We start from the raw sequence: 21,541 nt of genomic DNA, 5'->3' as shown, positions 1-21,541 counted from the left end.
AGATGGAACAAATGCTCCTTAATTGTAGTTATCGCAAGCCATCCTCTGTTGGCAATGTCAGCTAGATAAACCTTATTTCTGCTGCTCCAAGAGCCTTGTTTCTGAAATTAGTATGAAAACTTTACTAGTAATTTGTGTTGGGGGACAGAACTACCCAGCAGTTTCTGAAGTAAAGATAATCTGTACAAAGTAACTAATATTACTGTCAGCAATATTTCAGATATTGCATCACTCTGAAAGTCACAACTTCAACACCCCCTACCCCACCCCAAATCTCCAACCCCCAGCAGTGCAGGGACAGCTGTGTTTGTACAATACACTGTGTGTGTGTCTGTGTGTTCACAAAACCTCTGTACTACTCTGGCCAAGCTTGTTCTTCGTGTGTTCTCACAAATGAGCAAGTGAAAAATACAGTGAGGTTCTTTCTAAGGTAAGATCCAAACCAACGCAGCTCCTGACCTTTCCTGCTCTCTTAGGGTCACTGCACCATTGTGTTTGATACTGTCCATTTACTGAGATATTGATATTTGGAACAATAAGGGATATTTATTCTCCTTTTGGGGAATGGATGTGGTTGTGTGAGTTGGAGTGCACCCCCAGTAACTTGTAATGTGTAAAATGCATCTCCCTTTACCTTACATTTTTATTTTTTGATGTGCTTTTCATATGGATAAATATACTCTGCTGTAAGGGCAAACTTCTTTTTTTGGTAAATTCCTTTAATATTTCTCAAAGAAAAGTAATATAATTAAGAAATATACAAACTTGATGAGATTTGTAGTAAAGTCAAATTTAAGTCCAGCATTAGAGTTTTGAGTCTGTGTTGCTCTGGCATTTTTGAATTTAGAATCCCAGACCATGCTAAGCTGCAAAGATCCCCTCTGTTTGACATTTCAAGCTTTTTGAAAAATCTAGGTTGGTTTTATATATATTTATATATATAAATTTATTCCAAAATAAGCACATATAATCGTGTTAACAGAGGTAGTGTTTTCAGCAAGTCTCTAAAACCTTTAAAAACTTACTTCTGGAAAAAAATGTGAGCTATGTTATCTTTCACTATACTGCAGGATATCTCATCTTCCATGCCTGTCTTTCAGGCACTCATTTAGCAGTTTCTTACTTGTTGCAGTTTGCTTTCCTGTTTGATTCTGCACTGATTTTGGTGGGACACCATTCAGACACAGTAGCCTATCAAATACTGATCAGTGCTGAGGGTGTTCCACTTCCCCATAGCAGGGACTGCCTTGATAATACATGAGACATGAGACAGAGGCATTACTGAAATGGATCCTGTTGCACTTTATTTTCATTTTTAAAATTTGCTTTCATGTTTTCATGCTTTTTATGTGTCATTTTTTTTTTCTTTACAGTGGGTAACCTGGTATAACCTGAGTAACCTGTTCTAAAGCTCAGAATTGCCATCCCCTGCTCAGTGGTGGTGTCATTAATATATATTGTGTGCAGTGGCAGGGAGCTGTGTTCAAGAACTGAAACACCTGTGGATGTAGATAAAACAAAACAAAATAATTTCATTTTTAGTTCAGAGCTTTAAAAGTTCCAGGGAATTTTATGAAAGTAAAAATTAATACTAGATTAATGCTAGTATTTCATAAGTCATATCAAAAGCTGCTGGTTTTTATAGTGCAAATCAGGTTTGAAGCACTTTGCAAAAACAAAAGGCTGACAGGAAATTAAATTCTGAATAAGAAATAAATATCAAGACTATTATGTTGTGGTTTTTATTCATTGCGGAAAACCCCAATGAATTCTGTTGATATTAGAATGGAATGAATGGGATTGAACATCTCTCACTTGACTATTTTTATGTCTGCTAAAAGATTATTATAATAAATTAAAGTTGATAAACTTTTAATGTTCATGATATTTTAGAGCTTTTGCCCTGGTTAAAGCTTTCTCCATCATAAGTGGTTGCAAAAAAGTTATGTGAAGAGGTGTCTAGTATTGCTCACATACTAAGAAGTTTGAAAAATACTCTACAGATTCAGTCATGAACTTTTCCTTATCCTGTAAAAAGTCTTGCTCAAGGGGGAGATCAGAAGAAAGTTAATAACCATTTTACTTGTAGTGGTAACTATGGTTGATTGTGATTATTCTAATTGATAATCTATTGAAAAAGAAAAAAAAAAAGAAAAGAACCCACACCTGAAGTCAATCTGTTCCTTACTGAAAAATAAAAAGAGAGAAAAATCCTTAAAGTACTTTCTAAAAGGATACTTTGCAGAAAAAATTGAGGAACTTCCTTGTAAAATTGGAAAGAATGTGGTTTCAGCTAAGATAACCTTTCTGTAAACAAGAGATTATTCAGGGGGTAGGACCAGAACATATGCACTTTATATATCAAATCATTAAGCAGCTGGTGCCATCAAAGTGCCTATACTGACTTACAGAAAGGCTCTGAAAATATGGTGATCAGGAGAGGTGCTCATACAATCAGATAAAGCAGATTATGGCCCCAAAGTGAAAAGATACTGCTTTGGTGCCTTTGGATGGTGATCTAAGGTGAATGTAATTTGGGATAATCCTCATGTCACTGATGGAATGTGAGAAAATTACATTTTCTTTTTAAGTCTTATAGCACGTTGTCAGTCCCTCACAGCTTTCTTTTTTTGTCTGCTATGATTGAGGCCTTCTGATTACTTCTATACATTTCTCCCCTAATGATGTACTTATTACTGAAGTAAAGAGAGTGACAATGATGGAAATATTACAAAAGTGTAAGAGAGTTTGTTCTAAAGTATTGTTTGCTGATCCAAAATTTGCTTGAACTAACATAACTATTTGGCCTTCAAAACTGAAGTGGAAAGGCAGGTAGAAATATTTTGTTCTTTTCATTGACATTAACATACAAATATAGTTCAAACGTGTCTGACAGATTTCCCTTGTTTTTGTCCCGAAATGAACCTTACAGTACAGATGATAAAATACAGTTTTTAAGGGTCACTTTAACATTTTTTCAATTTGCATTTATTTAAAAAAATGGGGATGATCTCCTTTTAATGAGTTCAGTTTGCATTGAATTTGGGACTGAAGTAGACTCTAAGAATTTCAAAACCAAGTACAAATCATTCAGTCTCCAAAGAGAAGCATATGTAATCCAAAATACTGTTTCTTTTCTTCACGTGATAATTTTCTGCTTTTTCTCATTTAATAATCTTGATTTGTGTATTTTTAAAAATATTGATAATTAATTCATGAATATCACAAACATTTTGTGTTAATATTGTTGCATTTCATCATTACATTAATCATAATGAATTGTATTTTATTTTGAAAATCATAATTTAGTCTTTCTGCTTAAGCATTATGGTGGGCAGGGTTCTTTTGATGGATTGTAACAGGTGCCCAATCAATTACTGTGAAAAGAAGTGTCATGAGTGACAGTTATTTAAGTAAAGACATTATTTATATTTATATGCTTTCAATGGAGGTAGATTTTGGTGCTAGTGGAATATTGGCCACCCAGTGAAGGACAAATGCAGAAGGTTTTTCTCACAACAATGGTCCCTGTAACATGTTCTTACATTGTTGCTATGAGGGGAATTGTGGGCTTTAATATCATGACTTTATCATTGTATTAAACACTGATGTCTCTGTACAGAACCAGAACTTCAGGGATGATTTCTTAGTGCTGTCTGTTACTATGGCTTTTTCCAGTGTGTGAAATTAAAGTTAGACTCAACACCTTCTTGTTAATCAAGAATCATCTAATGAGAAACCTGAAATCCTTAGTGTCCCTAAAGATAATGGAAAAAATTTTTACTCAAGTCATCAGAGGCAAAATTTCATATTCAAAACTCTGAACAAATAAAGCATAGTTAGTGACAGTAAAGATTCTTGGAATTGATTAGAGTTGTGCAGAATAAATAAAAAGACAAAAGTGAGAAATAAAATACAGGGCAAGTTAACAGTTTCAACTTGTAAATTATGTATGTTTTCTCATATATGTATATGATACTTGATTACAGATTTTGTCTTCATTGTTTAGCTTCATCTGATTTCATAAAATGAACAGAAAATTATGAAATGTAGTCATTATCAGAATAATACTTTTTCAAAGCATTAAACATCCTCTAATACTTAAGATATGTCTAATCCTTTCCCTATTCAGAGTAAATCTTGCTGCTTTTGAAGATTTGAATATAAAAATAAATACCTGCTCACTCCTTTGAAAATTATTGTTAGTCATTGCAATATAAAACTTAAAACTCCATGTTTTTAGCTACATTGCTATGAAGACAGAATAACTTTATGTTTCATATTTACTGCTGTATTTGATACAAAACTTTAATATATGGCATATATTTATGAAACAATATTCCACTGAGGCTTGGTTTTACTATGCTCAGTCATTATTTTCCCTTACCCAGTGAAATTGGTCAGCATATTGTACTTGTCTCATGTAAGTTTTCATTTGTGGAACCATTTTTCTTCATGTTGCTGTTGCAAAGTTTTTGTAACAGCGGTCATAGAAGTCAACATTTTCGTAGAAACAACTTGTCATCCAGTCACTTGTGCAATAGTTGTTAGTACAATCATTGCATCTCAGTAAGAAAGTCTCACCCCAATCAGTTGCACAAAACTGAGTGTAAAAAGCGATTATCTATCACTCTAGGGTGACTGTGTGTCTGTGGCATGTGAGGAAAAGGGCAATGTGCTTGTGTAAATTAATCTGAGTGAACATTGGGAGGGGAAATGGACTTATTATGCAGCATTTATATTATGCTGTTGCTGAAGGCATTGAGTCTTCCACCATAATTGTAGCTGTAATCCTGCTGCAGCAATATGTTAAATTTTATGGCATATATGAAACATGTAATGAAAAGGAGAACTATTAAAATTATGGTTTTGGAGCAAGCAGAATGATGTATAACATAGCAAAAAAAAAAAGTAAATAAAGTTTGTAATTACTAAGTCAAATTTAAATACTATTTATTTGTTTTATTGAATAAAGGAGTAGTGAACTGTTTACAGTTCCTAACAGGCAGCATAAAGAAATTAATTCCATAACAAAACCGTACAAACATATGTTGTTATGCACTGTAGTTGGGTCTTACAACTCAGAATTAACTGGATCCATCTGTTGAGTCTTTCATCTCATGCATGCACCTTGCACATCAGCTTAGGCAAGGTTAATGTGTCCTTCACAGCCGAGAGGAAAGGGGCACATGTGAGCAGTGCCTTGGTGTGGCCCCCTCTGTCCCTCTTTAAACACTTTCTCCCACCCCCATGGCTTTGAACACGCCCTGTGTGAATTTGAGGGTGTCCAAAGCTGGTGATGGTTGGGGTTGCACAGCTTTTTGTCAAGCTCTGGGTCACCCGTTTTGCTGCGCTGTCCGTGTGCTGGGGAGTTAGAGGACAGAGAGCCAAAGGAGGGCCAGCACATCTGTGTCTTGTGACAATGATCTCACCCCAAGATTTTTATTAAAGCCCAGCTGAATTAATGGCTTTTCGTGGCTGAAAAGGTGGGCTGAACCTGAACGAAATCTTGCTGTGTTTAATTTTCTTTACTGATCCCCTTTTATCTACAACAGATGAAAGCAAATAGATTTTTGCTAATCTTAAATGAGCTATTTGTCTGACAGTGGCAGAGCTGCTGGCCTTATGCTTTTGCTTAGATGACTGTGAGTTAACATTAGGACATTGAAAGAAGTAGCAAATTATCTACATTATCTGTTTCTGATCTGTATCATAATGCATTGTTCATTTTAATGTTATTCAGTGCAACTATGTCCTGAGATACTGCTGCACCAGCCATTCACGCTTTTTGGAACTGGGATTTTGAAACTAAATGTTACATGCAGATAAGCTTTTCTATTTAATGATTTGGAATTTATTTAGTGAAGGAAGAGTGAACAGAAAAGAGGATATTCTTTACTGCGCATTAGCTGGCATTAGAGTTCATCACTGACTGAACTCCACAGTAGCCACTGCACAAATGTTTTAAATAATAGAATGATTTCTGTGTTAAATTGTATATATTGGCCTTTTCTCTATTTTTCTTCCCATAACTGGCTGCATTATGAACAGAATTCTGAAGAAAACTCAATGATGTCTCTTAATGACTTTCAAAAGGCTTTTAATATACAAGGGCTGTATATATTTCATTCAATTTTTGTACTATATCTCTCTTTGCAGTTCAGAGACTATGAATGGTCTTGCAGCACCTAATTTCTGTCTGGATTGGCAGGGTATGATACAGTAAGTAGGTACCTGCTGAATGTGACTGACATCAATTGTTCTTTGCACCGAAGGATCGAGAAGAGACAGTCAGACCTTGTACTACTTACTGCTGTAGAGCAGAAGTGTGGATCTCTCACACGCTGACATGTTTAACATTTCAACAGTTCAGATCTTCTCCCAGGAATTCTAATTCTGCTTCAGCAGGCTAGTCTTGACATGGTTTCATGAAATGTGAATGGAGAGGCAGTAGAGAGAAAAAGAAGGAGTATTAGTCAGTGCTTTAATTTAATGGCCCTCTGAATTTTAATCTCAAAGTAGGACACATTTCTGAGATCCTTTGTTCTATGTTTTAGAACAGTGTCTCTGAATGGAACTTCCTGGGGGATTGCAGAACACTGAGTAGAGTGGGGTTGAAGCGTCATTGTGTTTTTGACTTAAAAAGCATGAGCAATTTCTCAAACCTGTTGCATTGTTTAAATCACAGTCAGCTTTCTGCATCATTTGTCACAGGAAGAGATCAGCTGCTGAGAATTACCTGCATTCTTTTCAAAAAAAGAATATAGAAAATGAAGAATTTGGAGAATTGCCTAAATTCAAATAGCACTGTGTCAAGTGTGCATTAATTTAAGAAATTGCATCATGTTAAAAAATAAAAAATCTATGAACAGTAGGTTTCATCGTGGACACAGCTCATCCGTCAAATGAGCTGCATATTGAGAAACACATTCATTTCCATGATACAAAGCAGACTACAATGTATCACTTAACCTTTTTGTGGATTTTCCTCCCTTTCTGTAGCAGAACTTTTCAGCATTTTACAGGGAAGTTTTGAAAATTCTTCCCACGTATATGTCATCCAAGTTAGCTTGCATCACTCTGTAAGTACATAAATTAAATATAGTCCATTTTTTTTCTTTCTTTAGGATTTGAGAGAGACTGAAGTATTATTCCAGAGTAATTTTGTTTTCTTGTTTTGAACTACCTTTTATTGGAAATTAATTATTTTATCTGGAATATTAAGAAGGAGAAGAACAAAGTGTTCGAGCAGGTCTTTGGGAATACTAGTTTACATGACCTGCAATTTTCCAAAAGATGATAAATGTGATACCTCATTTTTAGAATTTAGAAAGGAGAAAGCTATGGGACTTGTAGCTAGAGTCTTACAGCAAATTCTTTCAGTACAAGTTTTTGAATATTTGCATACTTACACTAGGGCATTTCTAATACTGTAATCTTAGAATGGATGCTGTTGAACCTGACCGAGTATGCCACATTCAGCTTTCTTACATAACTTTCAGATATAAATAGAAGGAAATTGAGTTTAGGAGGAAGTCCAGCAGAAATTAAAATCAAAGCTTAGTACAATTTGTAAAAAGATAAGGAATGAGACATAAAAATTTAAAAATACTAATAAGGATAATAATGGGGTTGTGGAGATGGTAAGATATCACAAGCAAAATAGTAGAAGTGAAAATGATAAATGAGTGCGGATATGTTATGTATTTATTATTAATTATCAACTTCTTGGTATATTTAGCTCTGTGCAATTCATGACTGCTTCCCCCAAGGAACTTAAAAGTCAAACATCATATGGAAAATGCAGTTCATTTTCACCTAACATACGGATTAGCTGCAGCTTCATCGTCGTCCAAATATCTTGGGAGAAAAATAATTCAAGTAGCATGTTCAATTTTTGTTCTTGTTGTGTAGATTTTTTTTTAATGGCTTCTGCTGAAGATGGAAGCTAAGCAAAGGAGATCATAAAGGAGATGCCACATGAGAAACCTCATTGAAGTCCAAAGGAGTTACAGTTTTGAAGCATCTGGTCTTTTACAAATAGCTGAAAATTCCTGCAGTCACTGCAAGTAATCTCACCCCAGCAGCAGAGGCTAGTAAAGTATCTCTGACCTGAAATTCACTTTTTTTTTTGTCATCCATAGTCCTTAAAATAAAGGGTAAAAGAAAACTACAAAACAGCAACAGAAGAAAGGGAAATAAAAGAAGTAGTCTCTAGATAAATAATTTTTTAAAAGTTAAATTTTAGATTTCAAAATACAATCTATTTTTTTGTATCAGTGTGATTCAGGACCAAATGAGTTATACTATGCAGACTTGTAAATATGAAAGTTTTCTCCCTGAGACTTCTCAGTAATGATTATAACAGTGTATGTCAGGGGCTTTATTTGATTTTGTCCAAGTGGGCTATTTCAGATTACTTAAATTGCAAAAGTTTATTGTTATTTTACAAAGATGCCATCTGATATCTTTATATTAAGCATTGGTAACATTTTTTTTTAATTATATGTTCAAAAATGCAAACAGACTATTATCATTAATTCAAGAAGCCTTATTGAATCTGTTACTTTTGGAAGTTAGGTAATCCCAAAAAATTCTAGCATCATAATTTTTTTACACATGGGAAGAAGAAAATTCACCTTCAGTCTTAGTAGATGTGAAGCCTCAGTTCACCAAGATAGAAATTTGTTCCCCACTTTAAAAATGAGAATTTCTAAGTGGTAGCTTCACAAAGCTGGAAGGGAGAAAGGAAGGAAGGGAGGGAGGGAGGGAGAGAGGGAGGAAGGAAAGAAAGATAGAAAGAAAGAGAAAGGAAGAAAGGAAGAAAGAAAGTATTGTCTAGCTAAATGTAATCTGGGCATCTAAGAGGGCATAAATTCTCTTTCTATTCTGTTGAGGAAGGTCTGAAAATGCAAGCTTTATCTTCCTGCCCTGTTTTTATGAAGGAGAACCAAAAAGTTCATTAGACTGGCAAATTTTAAACCATTTTTGAAGGGTTCAGTGCTGTGTTAGGGTCCTCTTTAAAAATCTTATACATAATACTACTCTCAAGCCTTGAACAGGACTAGTCTCTTCACAGGTGGTTAAGAAGCACTTCCATTTATGTATATAATGAATAATTCGTTGAAGAAAAGTTACTAGATGTTGTGTTTCTTTATTAATAGATGGGTTCAGTAGCAGGATGTAATGGTTGTCAAACAGTATTCTAAATCCTTTCATACGTGTGTTCATATGACCTCACTTCACCATAACCAGTCAGGTGCAGTCATTTGGAAAACGGAGGGAGAATACAAGAAGGGAGATGTCCTGCCCAGTAAATGGGAAAGTTAGAAGAAGTATTTGCTTTAGATCCCAGATCATATAAATTGGGATTACAAGGTTTATTCATTAAAAAGAAATCCAGATATGAACTTATTTATAGGCTATTCAGGGGGTATTACTAGAGAATATTGAAGTTTTATCAAAACTACAGAGACAGTTCTCTTCCTCCTTTAGTTTTTTTAAGCTGAACTTAAAATGATGGTCTATAAAAGAAAAAACTTGGGTACTTGGGTGTTTCAGACTTTGTAAAGACCATTATCCCAATCCCTGCAGGGATAGGCATGATCAGGGTCATGACCCCATCACATGGTGAGGGGTTTGGTTTTGAAAGTGGAGGAAACACTGTTTTTCAATAAGTTTATGTACACCAAGATTAAGAAGGTAGCACATACTGTGTTCTCAAGCATAATGCCACAATTCTGGCAGCAGATTGTTTATCAGTTGGCTTTCCCCTGAGACAGTCTCCTTTAATAGTCGGAGGAGCGAGTAGAAAACACGACACTGCATATCTTAAGGATGATTTTTTTTTTCTCTTGAACTATGAAAAACTAATCATGAATTTTTTTTCTCCCATGTTTTTAACAGATGTGCCTGTTTTCTTGCACCACATTGTAAGAATTCAAAATAACTGTGAACCTTGATGGATATTTACTACTTGTCAGTCCTTATCATTCCCACATCATGCTCATGTTCAAGTGGTAGGTTACAAATTCTCACAGCATTACTTTCAGACTCATGATATTTTATAAGTTCAATTTTAATGATTATTAAAACTCCCTCTTGAAAACTGCATCTATTTTTATAGAAGGCATTTAGTATTCAGAAGAAGAATCAGAAAAAAAGGAACTTGACTAGTTTAAACAGCAGGAAGATTAATTATTTTTCATGGAGAGAGCCATTGTTTTAAGCAGAATTTGATGGCTGTTAATCCATGAAGAAATGCAACAACCTGGAAGTTGTGCTGTTCCTAGGAGAGGTATTACCGGCAACACACACACATGAAAAAACCTCAGTTTTCAAAAGAGAAACATTTCCCAAAGAGTGAAACAGTCTTTAATGTCTTCTTTAGCATTCTAGTTTTCACCTATTTTTAAATCAGGCTCAGTCAGTTATGCTTATGCTTTATGAATAATTATTTTAAAATATGATGAAGTATCACAGGCAACCATTAGAAAACACTTTTGAAACTAGAAATATCAGAAAAGATTCCCTGTCAATGTCAGTATATTATAGTTCACAATTTTTTTTCCTGATGAAATTTCAAGCTCAGATAAAACTGCATGATACCAGGATTTCTTAGACCAATTTTTACTTGAGCGTGTTTATTAAGTAGCAAAAGGACATACATTTTGGGTTCTCTGAGCAGCAGAGTCCTTGAAATTAAGTTTACAGAACTTCTGCTAAGCCATCTATTCTCATTGTCATGTATATGTCTCAGATTTAACTTGTCTGCCGTTTACTCTCAGGATGTCCTTGTAGTTTACCCTGATGGCGTTGCTGTCACTTACCCTGAAAGCAAGAGGCTAGTCTTTTCCCTGGGCTACGTGGTCGTCAACAGATTCTAAAAATAGTATTTTGTTCTACTGCATGATCTTAATTTAGCTGAACTTCCTGCCTTAATCATTCCTTTGTGACAGGTTTGCCAAATCTCAGATCCTCGGACATACCGTACAGCCCCACAACACCCATATTCATTTCCTGCATCAGTGTCTTGTCCTAACATTGACTCAATTTGCCTTAAATCAGTGTGTCACTGGACTTCTGTACAGAGCTCGCTCTCTTTACATATCTCTCATTCACTTTAATATTTCTAAAATGCTAAAGGATGCTTTTAACCAATTGTGATTTAGATGGTACCAAAACCTGCATTGAAGTAATTTGTTTTCAGTAGGCATGTCACAAGCAATGAATTTTGATAGTTCTAGTAATCTTCTGTAAAGATTTCTAAAATAAAGCCCAGTTACCATAGCCATGTGACTGAAAATGCAGGGGAATTATTTCTTAATGCATCTCTGACCCTCTTTCCTCAATATTATTGCTTATAGTCAGCTTATCCCTAAGATTTACATGTACTTCTCCTTTTCAACTTTCTATCTTTTGTTATGCAAGTGTGATAGGAGGAAGGAGAGAGGGAGAAAAGGAAACAATATGTAAAGAAGTTTGGGTCTTCCATATGCCTAAAGTACTTTCATCCAGCTTACCAGTCATAATTAGCATATGGAATACTATTTATGAAAAAAAGTAATGAAATTTATTTTAGCAATTAATAATGTGTAATAGGGAAAAGAAATGAGTTTTAAAATATGTTTCCGTTTTCTCCTCTTTCATATTTTTTTTTCATGGTCTTCTTAGTAACTATCTCTTCTCTCTTCTGTCATGTTTTTCTCTTCCCATTTAATGCTTTTTCCTCTTGCATCAGTCTTGTTGGACTGGCACTGTGTTGCTGTGTTACTTTTATTAACCTAGTCTCACTCTCTCTTTCTCTCATATTTTGTTCCTACTTCCATTACTTTGGGGGAAAATGTATGCTGAAAAAGAACCCTATAGCTTCTTCTAGTTCCCCACAGGATGAGGGGATGGAGTGTTTAAAATATAACCTTTCCATTCCCTGAAATAGATTTTAAAGTGAATAAAGAAATTGTGACCTGAAGTCTGTCCTCTCCCCTAGTCTCTTACGTGAAAGACTTGGAAAGTAAAAAGGAAGAGCAAAACTCCTGCTTTGCTTCAGTGACTGTGTCTGAAGTGGAGAAGTCCTTTGGTACTGTTTAGTGCACCAATATAGATATCTCCTGTACCAGTGAATTCTGGTGATATAATTGGGATTTTTGAAATTTGAGTCCTGTTTGATTTCAAGACTTAGGTTTAAAGTCTTTCAGATAGGTCAAACATTGGAAAATACTTGAATTAAATAAAGGTATACAAATTTAAATCATCATTGTGTATGCAGTATGACTCACTTTCAGTTAAACATTCACAATCTAAAAATTTTCCACTGGAACCCACTTTAAAAAAAATTTCGCGTAAAAAGTAACCTGTAACGAGATACCTTCTGATACTCTCAGGAGCAGACACTTCAGAGCTGTCACTTGAGCTAGGATACTGGCTGTTACATTCTGCCACTTCTTGTGAGTTTCCAAAATATGAAATTCCTAGGTCATGTTTATCACTGTCAATGACACTGGCTTCTGTCATTGTGGTAATTGCATAAAACAGCCTGCATCCCTGGTTTTTAACTGTCTTTTCCTATGCAGTAGGGTGCTGTGTGAAAAATGTCATATAAAAGTTGCCCTTTTACTAATTCCTGGGTCATGTAGCCTGTTTTGTTCAATATTACTTGTCATGGACTAAATCCATGTAAGAGCCTGTTCTAGCAACTTAAGAACAGAGACAATGAATTTGCTGGCATTGCTTGATTTTAGTATTCTATGTAGAAACCTGGTGTAACACTACCATGCTTGCAGTATTTGGATCTAATTTGGGGTGCATTTTCCTAGAATCAAATTTTCTGTGATGGCTACAAACCTTCATATTCACTGTCTTGAGGGTTGTCTTCTTCCTCATCCCTCAATATTCCCAAGGAAGCAAAAGCAATTTGATGTACCCTAACTCCTTTCTGCTGACCTACAAAGTTTTTGATTCCCTTCCCTTTTCTTTTCACTTTACTCCTGGTAAAACCTTTTCATCAAAACTTCAGCATCTTCCAGTCTGCTTGACTGTACAGTTCACATTCTCGTTATCTTTTTTCATTTACATTTAGTGACGTGTGAAAGACAATCACACAAGAAATTACATATTAGTCTCACCTTTATTACAATTACCTTGCATCATAAAGGTGTCCAGGATTTTACAAAGAAAAATCCTTATGACTTTCAGTGTTTGCTGTCTTGGCTTTCAGTGAGCTCAAGAATGCATTAAGTAAAATCTAATCTGAACAGTAGTTTATTATACAGAAAATGTGATGACTAAAATGAGTAATTCCCACAATGTGACTGATTAAAAAGGGATGCTACTTACAGCTATCCATCCATGTGTGCTCTGCACAGGTTTCGTTGTGGGGCAGCTCAGTGTTCCAGGATCAGCTCAGTTTACCACTAGCCAGTGTTTGTCTGAATTAACCTTTCTAAAAGTGGAGCACACTGTTGTTGATGTTTTTTTTCTGACTTAGTATGATAGCCTTAGAGCAGGATTAACACCCTGCAGGATATGGATGTGTGTACAGCTGGGATGGCCATTTCACAATCCCATTTCAATCCATTTCCATCAAAAAGAACTTTCAGTAAGGGGTGCTGTTCTCACAGGGATATTTTCTAATTAGCTGTAAAGTATTTCTCACTGGCTACTTAACTTTTATTTTTTGTTTTAATTATACAGTGCTTTAAGTGCTGTGTTTTCCTATGTGGCATATTTTGCATAACTCGAGTTCCCTTTTTATACATTTTGACAATGTACTACTGCAGGAATAGTTTGACAGTAAATAAACTTGACTTGATGATATTACAACAGCATTGCTACGAATTCCTGCTTTCTGGATTCCAGAGTAGTTAAAGACTTTTGCTGCAATCATATAAAAGCTCAAGTGGAAGATCTAATTATGTTGATTAATTTTGAGCCAAGTTGTTAGTGTTTGTTTTCTATAAGTACTGAATTCTTCTATATAGAAGCATCTCCTCTGGAGGAAAAAAAAAAAAAAAAAAAAAAAAAGGAAATATGGTGAAGACTATGCAAACAATGATCATGGTGTCTGTATTGGCTGGAATTTCCTAGTTGAGGCACTGCATTATTCCTCCTTCCCTTGCTAGCAACTTTTTGAAATAGGTTACTGTTTGGGGGTTTTGCATTTGTTTTTTGGGGTTTTCATTTGCTTGGGGATTTTATTTTTGTCTGCTCGGGTTTTTTACCTTTACCTGAGGAAGAGTTTTGTTTACTGGTAGCCTTTAGAAGTGACTTTTCAGATAAGAGAAAACCGTAGCAGCAGTCATAAACGTTGTAGTGCAATAAACATTGGTCCTTCTTTCTGTTGTAGCTTTGCTGTCCCAGAGATGACAAAACAAATGCATATTTTTTATTGGTGACCACTGGAATTGCATGTATGCTTGTTGTAGCAGGAATACTCAGTCAGGAATACTGCTGTTGATTACAGAACCTGGTACTAGAAGCTAAGTTGCAGTTCAGAATTGATTTTAAATCCATTAAATGGTCACTAAAACGCATTGATTTAAATATTTCTGTGAATCAATTTTTTTATTATTGACTTGATTATTTATGTGAAATCTGTAAGTTCATAATTTATAGAAGAAAGGAAGGGGAAAAAAAACCAGTGAAGAAAAACAGCCACATTCAAGGGTCAATGACCTGATACAGTAAACAACAACAACACTTTGCCTAAGCAGCAGTACAACACAGATGCCTTAGTCTACTTAAAATAGGAAATCTGTGGTCTTGATCTTATAATGTCATGGCAGTTTTTTTGTTTTGTTTTCTGATGTTTTACCTAGGTGATTCTGATACCAGAGAGTAGTCATTTCTCTGCAAAGAGTGTTGTTTACCAAAAATAAGTACCTGGTTTCTTCTGTTTTTCCACCTTTCCCTGACTCAGTTTTCTCCTATAGGTTCTCAAACTACCTCTCTGCCCATCTTCTTTGGTCGCTTACAATCATATTCCCCAAACCTTTTAACCTCTGATAGCACAATTCTGTTTCAGCAAAGAACTGACTGCAGTTGCAAAACTGGTGATGGTGGCAATTTCTAAATAGAAGGCGAACTCCAAATAACAATATGAAAATGTGCACTGAAAGATAAATTATGAAAGATATATTATTATGAGATAATTATGAGATAAATTATTTTAGTGGGCTGCTGTGATTTCTGTTACCATCTCAGTTGGATGAACTGATAAGATCTAGTGCCACTACAAATGTGTTATATTGTGATACTTACGTTGGTAATGTAAAATAGAGTTTTTTGAGTTTGTGAATATAAAATAGGAATATTATTTTCAGTGGTAGGAATAATTTCATAAAACCTAATGATAAAACAGACAAAATGTTTTAACCTTAGTCAACTAATTTCTATCCCATCAAAATAATGATAGGTCATAATCAAATATTGGTTTGGCTGTGGGATTTCAAACAAAATTTTTATTTTTTAATTTTTTTTTTGTCCTAGGTCAATTAAAAATGACTTATTGCTATTGTTTTCATTGAAGTTAGTAAAACTTCTGAATTTCTCTGAGTATGGATTTTGTAATTTCTTTCAGTTATCTTACCTTGTTAGTTCAAGCTCTATGAAGATGTACTAGCATTTTTGATTCAAACTGTATCAAATGAGCAGAAATGAACAGAATATCTATTGGAAATATCTGATTTGCATTTTCCCTGGTATATCGGAAAAATTTTAGTTAATTGAAAAGATGAAAATATGTCCTTCTTTATACTCTTGTAAATTAGGCAAAAAACACATTCATATTATTTTAATTCAATAATCTGTCATAAGTCTGGTATCATGTCCTTTCTTCATGAACCTGGTTTCAATTTTCATTATTCACTGCATATTATCATTTTGATTTTTCTTAAGCAGGATGTACAGGTTTTTAAAATTTCTTTGTGAATGATTATTTTTTCATTAAGAACTGCAATTAACTATGGACATGACACATGTTTATATATGCAGGTATATTTGTCAGGTGTTTGTAAATGATCTAAAATATCAAATAAATACTTCTCAAGTATTTACAACCATTAATTTATTTTCTCATCTCGTTTAGGACACTGATACAATGTTTTTGGCTTGTTTCTTTTAAGTGAAATCAAAAGATGCAGAATAATGTGGAAAGTCTCACTGAATTGTTGGCACTGGGCATAATGCCAGGGGCATGGAATTTACATTTGAGTGTGAAACAATTGCCTTGGCAGAGGAGTGCCAGTCTCCTGTATGAAAATGTTGTGTTGAGAGATAATGGAGAGAAGATCCAGGATGCAGTTCTGAATAGTCAGAGACGAACTTCTCTTTATCTCTTACAAAAGGCACTGTTATTTAGGTGAAACTGAGAAGTTATCTACATCTTGTCACAGTTCATGCGGCCTCCAGGGTAGTGAAGATTAAGGAGATATTTAGTACAACCTTGGGCTCTGACTTGCACTATCCTCTTTGAAATCACGTATGTAATTATATTTAGACACATCACATCTACTGAATCACCAAAGGGTAACTTTTGAAAAGTGAGCAACCAGACAAAAATTTTTTTTTTTTTGCCTAACATCGTTCCAGACTTTGACCCAGAGCCAAACTTTCATGCTCCATGCTCCAGTTTGCCATAGTGTGTTTCGTATAAAGACACACAGCAACAAGTCGTTGCTGTTTAATACCACTGTTTTCAGATTATTCTCCTCCAATACCACTTTTCTTTCTGAAAGATTGTGTTGTGTTGTTCTGTTTTTTTTTAATATTTCATCTTATTTTGCCATTTGCAATAGTTTTCTTTTGCCAAGCCAGAACATATTGGGTGACTCATTAGGTCATTTTGTGGGTGTTTTTTCTGGGGGACACTAGACAATTGTTAATGCAAACAGCACTGAATAAACAAACAGAAGCCCAAGATGCATTCATTCAGTTAATACTGCCTTCTGGATCACTGACTGTGGAAAAATTGTTGTTTATAGAGTGAATCATTAATTTGGCTTGCGTATTAAATAGACTTGCCACTAAAATAATAAATTGTGACTGTCAGATAAATACCATACTTGTTTTAACCAAGGTAAAATGAACGAAACATAAAAAAACACGTTACATACTAATTGCCAACTTCAATTCTTTTGAAACATGAGCTTTGCTAAGAGCTGGACATTTTGTTAAAAAGCTTTGTCAGGTAATTATTTTCCTCCTTGCCAAAGAACTGCACAGTTTTGCTGATTCCAGAGTCCATCTCCGTCCTTGCACTATCGGGTAGATTGATACATACAGCTTAGGGTCCTCCAGCTTCATGGGCATCCTTCTTCTTACATTAATTTATTAAAGCTGTATTTCTGTGCAGTGGATATACAGATCCCCCTTCATGTATTGAACTTTGTCAGGAGGTATGAGGAAGTGCTTGAATCTAGAGACTGTTGCCAATTCGCTGAGAAATTTTTCAGCAAATGAGTCCAGTATGTAAATTACTAAAAATCATTATGTTAACTGAACATAAGTAACTCAGTGGTCAAACAAAATATAATTCAAGTGTGCTGGAAAGCAATAACTGAATGAGGGTTTATTAATCTGCAGTTACTCAACTGCTCCTTTGATTTACTGTAGTGTCTGCCTGCCCCTCACCACTCTTCAGTACCAAACACCTTGTGGCAAGCTGGATGGAATGAATATGTGTTCATGGAATTTGGATTTGAAGTAATGTTTCTCTTTTTCCAGAAATATTTTTTTTATTTTCTGTAAGGCACAAGAGACTAGCTATGCCATATGTAAGGATAATTTCTAAATCTACTTTCTCTATTTATAATAGAGAAACAAGGTTTGGAGTTTAGTTTTAATTACTACTAAAACAAAAAAGGCCTCGCAAAGTTACAAATGTATGTATGTTTAATTTCCTAACACACACAAAAAACAACAGAGATATTTTCTTCAGGCGTTTTTACTATGTAGAGCCCAAAATATTTTGGCAAGAATGGAGGCAGAAGGACTTCAAAAGACAAACATTAGTAGTAAACTATTATCATAAGTAGTTGCTGATCTGTGATTTGTGCCTTTGAAATATGGTTTTAGTCTCTTTCCCCATTAGCAGTTCAGACATTTCTCAGACAATAAGAATTTCTTTTTGCTCCTTCAAGTAGAACATATACAAGTGATATGCAGTGATATCATATGTTAAATGAAACTGCATTTGATAATGCATAATTTCTCCATACACTTGTTATTTGTGCATACAGTGTTGTATTCTTACTTTGCACCAGTAACCTTGACAATTAAGTGTTTCCCACTATCAGTAGTATTTCATTTGGCCTGTGATGCTTCCTGTACTTCACAGAGTGTCTCTTCTTCATGTTGTGCGCACAAGAAATTTTCTTTTTGTTTGCTATCTTATTTCATTATTGTATACTGGAAGTACTTTGTGAAATTACATCTATTATACCACTGGAATATGACCTGATTTATTATAAGAAGATCAGAGCATAGCTCAAGTGCTCAGTGCATTATCCTAAATGAAGCTTTTTCTCTGAGGGCTGCCATAGCCTTCATCTTTGCTGGTATGTTTTAGCCATTGATTTCCCTTTAGAACACAAATGCCATAAAAGTACTTCTTGGTAAATGTTTATTCAGTGTTGAATAACTGCTTTTTCTGCCAAGAGAGTGTCAAAGTCTCTTCCCAGCCTGTCTGTCACACACTGTTCCTTTTACATGCATCAGCAGAGGTGAGCTAAATAGGTCTGATAACTCCGTTTTGGAGGAGATGCAGATTGCAAGTCAAGTTGAAAGGATGGCAAGAAACTTTTCAAAGCTTGCTTGTTTACATATCTTTGATTGCAGTGCTTCCTAGCCCCTTTAGAGAAAGGCACACTGCTTTTGGAGCCTTCATTTCTCTTTGAGGGATACATGCTGTTCATGCCTCCCTCTGTGCCTGCAAACCAGGTTCTGTCCTGGAGCTGTTTCCTCTGCACCTCCTCAATTCAAACCCACAGGCAGCTCCTTTCTCACATTCTGAAGCACAGTTTGTCCCAGAGCAACCTAATGGTGGGGAGGGGAAACAAAAAAAAAAAAAAAATTCAGGCTGAAGGAAGCTCCTATGAGAGCTGGAAAGTTGCTCAGGTGAAAGTGGCTGTGATTTGGACATGGGGTTGCAGAGATTAGCCAGACGCTTATCACGGATATCTGTAAGCAGTGGGTTTCACATTTCACATTGTATCATTTTACAAATGTTTTATTTTTGTGATTACTTAGGTTTATGTTTTCTGCCTTTTTTCATGTATTACAGGAGGCGGCAGTTAGTAATCATTGGGGCTTTTACCAGCATAGGATATTATATTTCTGCATGATGCATGATATGTATTCCTGTAATTTAATTATCTAGAGTGTTTGTTTGCGGTATAAATGCTGGAAACAATGACATTCCTGAGATGATTTATGAGGTACTGCACTTTGTAATCAAACCTTCTGTGTACTGTTTGTAAAATATCAAGTGTTATGAAATTGCTGGTAGTTGGAAAAAGAACGTTGATAATGAGCTTACATTCTCTGTGCAGCTGCAGATGAGAATCAGTAGGAAATAGAGGGGAGCAGAAGCAGTGGCAGCTGTATTGCAAAGATTAGTAACTGAGATCTTGCCTGTCTGAGGAAGGAACTCTGCAAGGAATTATATTTTGTGTTGAGAATTATGTAGCTCCAGCTTTACATTTTAAAAAATATTTTACAAGTAACAATTTTTTTTCTCTGTGATAATACAATTTCTGAAATTGTATTTTTGAAATAAGCAAATAAATGCATTATACCTAAAAACCAAGAATAAAAAAAAGGAGTCATACTGAGTTATGAAAATGAAGAGGTTAGATAAGGTTTAGCAAAGAGTAGCTAAAAGAGAATGAAAGTGAAATTGTCGTTGATTGTGGAACCAAACTTGCCCAAACCCAAACTTTGCAGAACTTTTATTAATAAGAGAGAATGTAACAGAAGAGACTAAACTTTTGACTGCAGTAGGAATTAGTGACCTGCCATAACCAGGGCCCAAGAAAGGTGAGCACTGTGCATTACTTAAGTTTATTTTTCAAAGATGAATGCTGTTATAGTTTCCAGAAGGCTAAGAAGTGCTTAGAATATTTGTCTAAGGTGAGTAAAGTCTCTTTTCGACTTCAGTTTACTCAGCTGAAAAAAGAGTTCATAAAGATCACAAGGAAGCATTCTTTGTAACATGACTGACCCATCAGAGAGAAAATCTCTGAAACAGTAATAGTGACCTTGATTTTATGAGCATTTTTGGTAGCAGAATTACAGATACAGTTCATTATTGGATCTTGGTGCTTGTGTAAAACTGATAAGAAAGGAATAATGATGGGTCCTTTTTAAATTTCTGAATTGTAACCTAGCCAACCTAGGCTATCTCTGCTAGAAATTAGTCTAGAGCATAGGCTGAACCAGGCAGAGCTCAATAAATAGAGAGCATTAACCTCATATGTGTGCTGTTCAATAAAGTTGCCTTCAGGGCAGCAAAATAAAGCAAGAGACTTAATGAAGAGATTTTATTATTATTAAGAGGTTTAATTGTAAGTATTAGGACTTAAATTTTTGTACTATGTGAGGAATTCTAAATTTTGTTTTAAATGTAGCCTAATGGTGCAGATTTTGTGTTGGAACTTTGAGTACTATACCCATACAAATAATGGCAAGCACATAATTAATACAAGACAGTAATAAAATACTTGATGGTGAGAATTTTGTCATAGGATTGTTTTTTTTTTTCCAGCCATTGAATAAAACTGCTGTTTTGCCCAGGACAGTTTTGTGTTTCCTGAAAGTGTTACTGACTGATGCATGAGTGTTTCTATTGCAGACCCAGCAGCAGGACACTGTTAACATCCTGTTCCAGTGGCTTTATCACATAAATAAATGAATGCATAAGTGTGCATGGCAAAGAATACATTTTAGGTAAAGGCCAGGCAAAGTAATAATCACAGGATTTGGTGTGACATTTTGCCAGCACTCACACGTATTTCTGACTTTTCTAACATTTGTTTTTCAACTCATAAATATTTCTGCAAAGTAAGTGCACTGTTAAATGACAGCGGCTTCTGTGGAGAGATTAGGTACATTAATAAAATGTGAGACAAAAGGTACTGGTGAGTGATGGTTTCTAATTAGGGGAGAAAAGAAAAAAAATTTTTAAAAGAGAGGGAGTGTTCTGAAGAGCAACACTTAATTGTATCTATTTTTGTTACTTTTGAGTATACTCTTATGAAACAAAAATTGGAAAACAAAAAAGAAAGACATTTAAACTTGTGATAAGAAAAGTGTGTTTGAATGTCCTGTGAAAGGGAGGAGGTGGTGGGAACACAAGCATTCCTTTGATTACATTCAATGAAACAGGGTTGTGTACTTTATAAGAACAAGAACAACTTCTAACATCTTCCTAATCCTGTTGCAACTTTAATAATTTCTCCTTTTAAGCAATGGCTATAACTGGACCTAGCAAAGAGAAGTGCAATTGCTCATCTCAGACAGATAACTTTTACGTTTTGCTGTATCT

The 21,541-nt window shown here is 35.0% G+C and overlaps 1 protein-coding gene across 9 annotated transcripts in view; it reads left to right on the top strand.

Moving 5' to 3' along the window:
• The window catches only part of SNTG1 (syntrophin gamma 1), a 321,667-nt gene that overhangs the window by 141,101 nt on the left and 159,025 nt on the right, over positions 1–21,541 (top strand). The window contains exon 1 of one of the 9 annotated variants that reach the window (XM_063394353.1): positions 366–430. The exons of 5 other annotated variants lie outside the window; for them this stretch is intronic. The gene's annotated coding sequence lies outside the window, so the exon portion shown is untranslated. Of the gene's footprint in view, positions 1–365; positions 431–9,893; positions 10,020–18,511; positions 19,179–21,541 lie in introns of those variants that run through there. 3 more of the 9 variants (XM_063394399.1, XM_063394364.1, XM_063394345.1) reach the window with 3 other exon arrangements.

Source organism: Prinia subflava, chromosome 1, assembly GCF_021018805.1.
Source record: "Prinia subflava isolate CZ2003 ecotype Zambia chromosome 1, Cam_Psub_1.2, whole genome shotgun sequence".
Lineage (NCBI taxonomy): Eukaryota > Metazoa > Chordata > Aves > Passeriformes > Cisticolidae > Prinia > Prinia subflava.
Note: the sequence above shows the minus strand (reverse complement) of the source record. Positions and strands in the feature narration are given on the sequence as shown.